The sequence below is a fragment of the Perissodus microlepis genome, unplaced genomic scaffold, assembly GCF_051167445.1.
Source record: "Perissodus microlepis isolate ML-2025 ecotype Zambia unplaced genomic scaffold, ASM5116744v1 scaffold_32, whole genome shotgun sequence".
Lineage (NCBI taxonomy): Eukaryota > Metazoa > Chordata > Actinopteri > Cichliformes > Cichlidae > Perissodus > Perissodus microlepis.
In genome coordinates this window covers 189,263-197,433 of record NW_028182054.1, presented here as the reverse complement: position 1 = coordinate 197,433, position 8,171 = coordinate 189,263, and positions in this window count along the sequence as shown.

The window sequence follows — 8,171 nt, the reverse complement described above, 5'->3', positions numbered from 1 at the left end:
ACCTCCAGTGCAGTCTCCAGTGCAGTCTCCAACTTCACCTCCAGTGCAGTCTCCAGTGCAGTCTCCAGTGGAGTCTCCAACTTCACCTCCAGTGCAGTCTCCAGTGCAGTCTCCAGTGCAGTCTCCAGTGCAGTCTCCAACTTCACCTCCAGTGCAGTCTCCAACTTCACCTCCAGTGCACTCTCCAACTTCACCTCCAGTGCAGTCTCCAGTGCAGTCTCCAACTTCACCTCCAGTGCAGTCTCCAGTGCAGTCTCCAACTTCACCTCCAGTGCAGTCTCCAGTGCAGTCTCCAGTGCAGTCTCCAACTTCACCTCCAGTGCAGTCTCCAGTGCAGTCTCCAACTTCACCTCCAGTGCAGTCTCCAGTGCAGTCTCCAACTTCACCTCCAGTGCAGTCTCCAACTTCACCTCCAGTGCAGTCTCCAGTGCAGTCTCCAGTGCAGTCTCCAACTTCCCCTCCAGTGCAGTCTCCAGTGCAGTCTCCAACTTCACCTCCAGTGCAGTCTCAAGTGCAGTCTCCAACTTCACCTCCAGTGCAGTCTCCAGTGCAGTCTCCAGTGCAGTCTCCAACTTCACCTCCAGTGCAGTCTCCAGTGCAGTCTCCACCTTCACCTCCAGTGCAGTCTCCAGTGCAGTCTCCACCTTCACCTCCATAGCAGTCTCCAGTGCAGTCTCCAACTTCACCTCCAGTGCAGTCTCCAGTGCAGTCTCCAGTGCAGTCTCCAACTTCATCTCCAGTGCAGTGTCCAGTGCAGTCTCCAACTTCACCTCCAGTGCAGTCTCCAACTTCACCTCCAGTGCAGTCTCCAGTGCAGTCTCCAACTTCACCTCCAGTGCAGTCTCCAGTGCAGTCTCCAACTTCACCTCCAGTGCAGTCTCCAACTTCACCTCCAGACAGTCTCCAGTGCAGTCTCCAGTGGAGTCTCCAACTTCACCTCCAGTGGAGTCTCCAGTGCAGTCTCCAGTGCAGTCTCCAGTGCAGTCTCCAACTTCACCTCCAGTGCAGTCTCCAACTTCACCTCCAGTGCACTCTCCAACTTCACCTCCAGTGCAGTCTCCAGTGCAGTCTCCAACTTCACCTCCAGTGCAGTCTCCAGTGCAGTCTCCAACTTCACCTCCAGTGCAGTCTCCAGTGCAGTCTCAAGTGCAGTCTCCAACTTCACCTCCAGTGCAGTCTCCAGTGCAGTCTCCAACTTCACCTCCAGTGCAGTCTCCAGTGCAGTCTCCAACTTCACCTCCAGTGCAGTCTCCAGTGCAGTCTCCAACTTCACCTCCAGTGCAGTCTCCAACTTCACCTCCAGTGCAGTCTCCAACTTCACCTCCAGTGCAGTCTCCAGTGCAGTCTCCAACTTCACCTCCAGTGCAGTCTCCAGTGCAGTCTCCAACTTCACCTCCAGTGCAGTCTCCAGTGCAGTCTCCAACTTCACCTCCAGTGCAGTCTCCAACTTCACCTCCAGTGCAGTCTCCAGTGCAGTCTCCAACTTCACCTCCAGTGCAGTCTCCAACTTCACCTCCAGTGCAGTCTCCAGTGCAGTCTCCAACTTCACCTCCAGTGCAGTCTCCAACTTCACCTCCAGTGCAGTCTCCAGTGCAGTCTCCAACTTCACCTCCAGTGCAGTCTCCAGTGCAGTCTCCAACTTCACCTCCAGTGCAGTCTCCAGTGCAGTCTCCAACTTCACCTCCAGTGCAGTCTCCAACTTCACCTCCAGTGCAGTCTCCAGTGCAGTCTCCACTGCAGTCTCCAACTTCACCTCCAGTGCAGTCTCCAGTGCAGTCTCCAACTTCACCTCCAGTGCAGTCTCCAGTGCAGTCTCCAACTTCACCTCCAGACAGTCTCCAGTGCAGTCTCAAACTTCACCTCCAGTGCAGTCTCCAGTGCAGTCTCCAGTGCAGTCTCCAACTTCACCTCCAGTGCAGTCTCCAACTTCACCTCCAGTGCAGTCTCCAGTGCAGTCTCCAACTTCACCTCCAGTGCAGTCTCCAGTGCAGTCTCCAACTTCACCTCCAGTGCAGTCTCCAGTGCAGTCTCCAACTTCACCTCCAGTGCAGTCTCCAGTGCAGTCTCCAGTGCAGTCTCCAACTTCACCTCCAGTGCAGTCTCCAGTGCAGTCTCCAACTTCACCTCCAGTGCAGTCTCCAGTGCAGTCTCCAACTTCACCTCCAGTGCAGTCTCCAGTGCAGTCTCCAGTGCAGTCTCCAGTGCAATCTCCAACTTCACCTCCAGTGCAGTCTCCAGTGCAGTCTCCATCTTCACCTCCAGTGCAGTCTCCAGTGCAGTCTCCAGTGCAGTCTCCAGTGCAGTCTCCACCTTCACCTCCAGTGCAGTCTCCAGTGCAGTCTCCACCTTCACCTCCAGTGCAGTCTCCAGTGCAGTCTCCAACTTCACCTCCAGTGCAGTCTCCAGTGCAGTCTCCAACTTCACCTCCAGTGCAGTCTCCAACTTCACCTCCAGTGCAGTCTCCATTTCAGTCTCCAACTTCACCTCCAGTGCAGTCTCCAGTGCAGTCTCCAACTTCACCTCCAGTGCAGTCTCCAGTGCAGTCTCCAACTTCACCTCCAGTGCAGTCTCCAGTGCAGTCTCCAGTGCAGTCTCCAACTTCACCTCCAGTGCAGTCTCCAAGTTCACCTCCAGTGCAGTCTCCAACTTCACCTCCAGTGCAGTCTCCAGTGCAGTCTCCAACTTCACCTCCAGTGCAGTCTCCAGTGCAGTCTCCAACTTCACCTCCAGTGCAGTCTCCAGTGCAGTCTCAAACTTCACCTCCAGTGCAGTCTCCAGTGCAGTCTCCAACTTCACCTCCAGTGCAGTCTCCAGTACAGTCTCCAACTTCACCTCCAGTGCAGTCTCCAGTGCAGTCTCCAGTGCAGTCTCCACTGCAGTCTCCAACTTCACCTCCAGTGCAGTCTCCAGTGCAGTCTCCAACTTCACCTCCAGTGCAGTCTCCAGTGCAGTCTCCAGTGGAGTCTCCAACTTCACCTCCAGTGCAGTCTCCAGTGCAGTCTCCAGTGCAGTCTCCAGTGCAGTCTCCAACTTCACCTCCAGTGCAGTCTCCAACTTCACCTCCAGTGCACTCTCCAACTTCACCTCCAGTGCAGTCTCCAGTGCAGTCTCCAACTTCACCTCCAGTGCAGTCTCCAGTGCAGTCTCCAACTTCACCTCCAGTGCAGTCTCCAGTGCAGTCTCCAGTGCAGTCTCCAACTTCACCTCCAGTGCAGTCTCCAGTGCAGTCTCCAACTTCACCTCCAGTGCAGTCTCCAGTGCAGTCTCCAACTTCACCTCCAGTGCAGTCTCCAGTGCAGTCTCCAACTTCACCTCCAGTGCAGTCTCCAACTTCACCTCCAGTGCAGTCTCCAGTGCAGTCTCCAGTGCAGTCTCCAACTTCCCCTCCAGTGCAGTCTCCAGTGCAGTCTCCAACTTCACCTCCAGTGCAGTCTCAAGTGCAGTCTCCAACTTCACCTCCAGTGCAGTCTCCAGTGCAGTCTCCAGTGCAGTCTCCAACTTCACCTGCAGTGCAGTCTCCAGTGCAGTCTCCACCTTCACCTCCAGTGCAGTCTCCAGTGCAGTCTCCACCTTCACCTCCATAGCAGTCTCAAGTGCAGTCTCCAACTTCACCTCCAGTGCAGTCTCCAGTGCAGTCTCCAGTGCAGTCTCCAACTTCATCTCCAGTGCAGTGTCCAGTGCAGTCTCCAACTTCACCTCCAGTGCAGTCTCCAACTTCACCTCCAGTGCAGTCTCCAGTGCAGTCTCCAACTTCACCTCCAGTGCAGTCTCCAGTGCAGTCTCCAACTTCACCTCCAGTGCAGTCTCCAACTTCACCTCCAGACAGTCTCCAGTGCAGTCTCCAGTGGAGTCTCCAACTTCACCTCCAGTGCAGTCTCCAGTGCAGTCTCCAGTGCAGTCTCCAGTGCAGTCTCCAAATTCACCTCCAGTGCAGTCTCCAACTTCACCTCCAGTGCACTCTCCAACTTCACCTCCAGTGCAGTCTCCAGTGCAGTCTCCAACTTCACCTCCAGTGCAGTCTCCAGTGCAGTCTCCAACTTCACCTCCAGTGCAGTCTCCAGTGCAGTCTCCAGTGCAGTCTCCACCTTCACCTCCAGTGCAGTCTCCAGTGCAGTCTCCACCTTCACCTCCATAGCAGTCTCCAGTGCAGTCTCCAACTTCACCTCCAGTGCAGTCTCCAGTGCAGTCTCCAGTGCAGTCTCCAACTTCACCTCCAGTGCAGTCTCCAACTTCACCTCCAGTGCAGTCTCCAGTGCAGTCTCCAACTTCACCTCCAGTGCAGTCTCCAGTGCAGTCTCCAACTTCACCTCCAGTGCAGTCTCCAGTGCAGTCTCCAACTTCACCTCCAGTGCAGTCTCCAGTGCAGTCTCCAACTTCACCTCCAGTGCAGTCTCCAGTGCAGTCTCCAACTTCACCTCCAGTGCAGTCTCCAGTGCAGTCTCCAACTTCACCTCCAGTGCAGTCTCCAACTTCACCTCCAGTGCAGTCTCCAACTTCACCTCCAGTGCAGTCTCCAGTGCAGTCTCCAACTTCACCTCCAGTGCAGTCTCCAGTGCAGTCTCCAACTTCACCTCCAGTGCAGTCTCCAGTGCAGTCTCCAACTTCACCTCCAGTGCAGTCTCCAACTTCACCTCCATTGCAGTCTCCAGTGCAGTCTCCAACTTCACCTCCAGTGCAGTCTCCAACTTCACCTCCAGTGCAGTCTCCAGTGCAGTCTCCAACTTCACCTCCAGTGCAGTCTCCAGTGCAGTCTCCAACTTCACCTCCAGTGCAGTCTCCAGTGCAGTCTCCAACTTCACCTCCAGTGCAGTCTCCAACTTCACCTCCAGTGCAGTCTCCAGTGCAGTCTCCACTGCAGTCTCCAACTTCACCTCCAGTGCAGTCTCCAGTGCAGTCTCCAACTTCACCTCCAGTGCAGTCTCCAGTGCAGTCTCCAACTTCACCTCCAGACAGTCTCCAGTGCAGTCTCAAACTTCACCTCCAGTGCAGTCTCCAGTGCAGTCTCCAGTGCAGTCTCCAACTTCACCTCCAGTGCAGTCTCCAACTTCACCTCCAGTGCAGTCTCCAGTGCAGTCTCCAACTTCACCTCCAGTGCAGTCTCCAGTGCAGTCTCCAACTTCACCTCCAGTGCAGTCTCCAGTGCAGTCTCCAACTTCACCTCCAGTGCAGTCTCCAGTGCAGTCTCCAGTGCAGTCTCCAACTTCACCTCCAGTGCAGTCTCCAGTGCAGTCTCCAACTTCACCTCCAGTGCAGTCTCCAGTGCAGTCTCCAACTTCACCTCCAGTGCAGTCTCCAGTGCAGTCTCCAACTTCACCTCCAGTGCAGTCTCCAGTGCAGTCTCCACCTTCACCTCCAGTGCAGTCTCCAGTGCAGTCTCCAACTTCACCTCCAGTGCAGTCTCCAGTGCAGTCTCCAACTTCACCTCCAGTGCATTCTCCAGTGCAGTCTCCAACTTCACCTCCAGTGCAGTCTCCAACTTCACCTCCAATGCAGTCTCCAGTGCAGTCGCCAACTTCACCTCCAGTGCAGTCTCCAGTGCAGTCTCCAACTTCACCTCCAGTGCAGTCTCCAGTGCAGTCTCCAACTTCACCTCCAGTGCAGTCTCCAGTGCAGTCTCCAACTTCACCTCCAGTGCAGTCTCCAGTGCAGTCTCCAGTGCAGTCTCCAGTGCAATCTCCAACTTCACCTCCAGTGCAGTCTCCAGTGCAGTCTCCATCTTCACCTCCAGTGCAGTCTCCAGTGCAGTCTCCAGTGCAGTCTCCAGTGCAGTCTCCACCTTCACCTCCAGTGCAGTCTCCAGTGCAGTCTCCACCTTCACCTCCAGTGCAGTCTCCAGTGCAGTCTCCAACTTCACCTCCAGTGCAGTCTCCAGTGCAGTCTCCAACTTCACCTCCAGTGCAGTCTCCAGTGCAGTCTCCAACTTCACCTCCAGTGCAGTCTCCAGTGCAGTCTCCAACTTCACCTCCAGTGCAGTGTCCAGTGCAGTCTCCAACTTCACCTCCAGTGCAGTCTCCAGTGCAGTCTCCAACTTCACCTCCAGTGCAGTCTCCAGTGCAGTCTCCAGTGCAGTCTCCAACTTCACCTCCAGTGCAGTCTCCAGTGCGGTCTCCAACTTCACCTCCAGTGCAGTCTCCAGTGCGGTCTCCAACTTCACCTCCAGTGCAGTCTCCAGTGCGGTCTCAAACTTCACCTCCAGTGCAGTCTCCAACTTCATCTCCAGTGCAGTGTCCAGTGCAGTCTCCAACTTCACCTCCAGTGCAGTCTCCAACTTCACCTCCAGTGCAGTCTCCAGTGCAGTCTCCAAATTCACCTCCAGTGCAGTCTCCAGTGCAGTCTCCAGTGCAGTCTCCAACTTCACCTCCATTGCAGTCTCCAGTGCAGTCTCCAGTGCAGTCTCCAGTGCAGTCTCCACCTTCACCTCCAGTGCAGTCTCCAGTGCAGTCTCCACCTTCACCTCCAGTGCAGTCTCCAGTGCAGTCTCCAGTGCAGTCTCCAACTTCACTTCCAGTGCAGTCTCCAGTGCAGTCTCCAGTGCAGTCTCCACCTTCACCTCCAGTGCAGTCTCCAGTGCAGTCTCCAACTTCACCTCCAGTGCAGTCTCCAACTTCACCTCCACTGCAGTCTCCAACTTCACCTCCAGTGCAGTCTCCAACTTCACCTCCAGTGCAGTCTCCAGTGCAGTCTCCAACTTCACCTCCAGTGCAGTCTCCAGTGCAGTCTCCAGTGCAGTCTCAAACTTCACCTCCAGTGCAGTCTCCAGTGCAGTCTCCAACTTCACCTCTAGTGCAGTCTCCAGTGCAGTCTCCAACTTCACCTCCAGTGCAGTCTCCAGTGCAGTCTCCAGTGCAGTCTCCACTGCAGTCTCCAACTTCAACTCCAGTGCAGTCTCCAGTGCAGTATCCAACTTCACCTCCAGTGCAGGCTCCAGTGCAGGCTCCAGTGCAGTCTCCAACTTCACCTCCAGTGCAGTCTCCAACTTCACCTCCAGTGCACTCTCCAACTTCACCTCCAGTGCAGTCTCCAGTGCAGTCTCCAACTTCACCTCTAGTGCAGTCTCCAGTGCAGTCTCCAACTTCACCTCCAGTGCAGTCTCCAGTGCAGTCTCCAGTGCAGTCTCCACTGCAGTCTCCAACTTCAACTCCAGTGCAGTCTCCAACTTCACCTCCAGTGCAGTCTCCAGTGCAGTCTCCAACTTCACCTCCAGTGCAGTCTCCAGTGCAGTCTCCAGTGCAGTCTCAAACTTCACCTCCAGTGCAGTCTCCAGTGCAGTCTCCAACTTCACCTCTAGTGCAGTCTCCAGTGCAGTCTCCAACTTCACCTCCAGTGCAGTCTCCAGTGCAGTCTCCAGTGCAGTCTCCACTGCAGTCTCCAACTTCAACTCCAGTGCAGTCTCCAGTGCAGTATCCAACTTCACCTCCAGTGCAGGCTCCAGTGCAGGCTCCAGTGCAGTCTCCAACTTCACCTCCAGTGCAGTCTCCAACTTCACCTCCAGTGCACTCTCCAACTTCACCTCCAGTGCAGTCTCCAGTGCAGTCTCCAACTTCACCTCCAGTGCAGTCTCCAGTGCAGTCTCCAACTTCACCTCCAGTGCACTCTCCAACTTCACCTCCAGTGCAGTCTCCAGTGCAGTCTCCACGTTCACCTCCAGTGCAGTCTCCAGTGCAGTCTCCAACTTCATCTCCAGTGCAGTCTCCAGTGCAGTCTCCAGTGCAGTCTCCAACTTCACCTCCAGTGCAGTCTCCAGTGCAGTCCCCAACTTCACCTCCAGTGCAGTCTCCAGTGCAGTCTCCAGTGCAGTCTCCAACTTCACCTCCAGTGCAGTCTCCAGTGCAGTCTCCAACTTCACCTCCAGTGCAGTCTCCAGTGCAGTCTCCAACTTCACCTCCAGTGCAGTCTCCAGTGCAGTCTCCAGTGCAGTCTCCAACTTCACCTCCAGTGCAGTCTCCAGTGCAGTCTCCACCTTCACCTCCAGTGCAGTCTCCAGTGCAGTCTCCAACTTCACCTCCAGTGCAGTCTCCAGTGCAGTCTCCAACTTCACCTCCAGTGCATTCTCCAGTGCAGTCTCCAACTTCACCTCCAGTGCAGTCTCCAACTTCACCTCCAATGCAGTCTCCAGTGCAGTCGCCAACTTCACCTCCAGTGCAGTCTCCAGTGCAGTCTCCAACTTCACC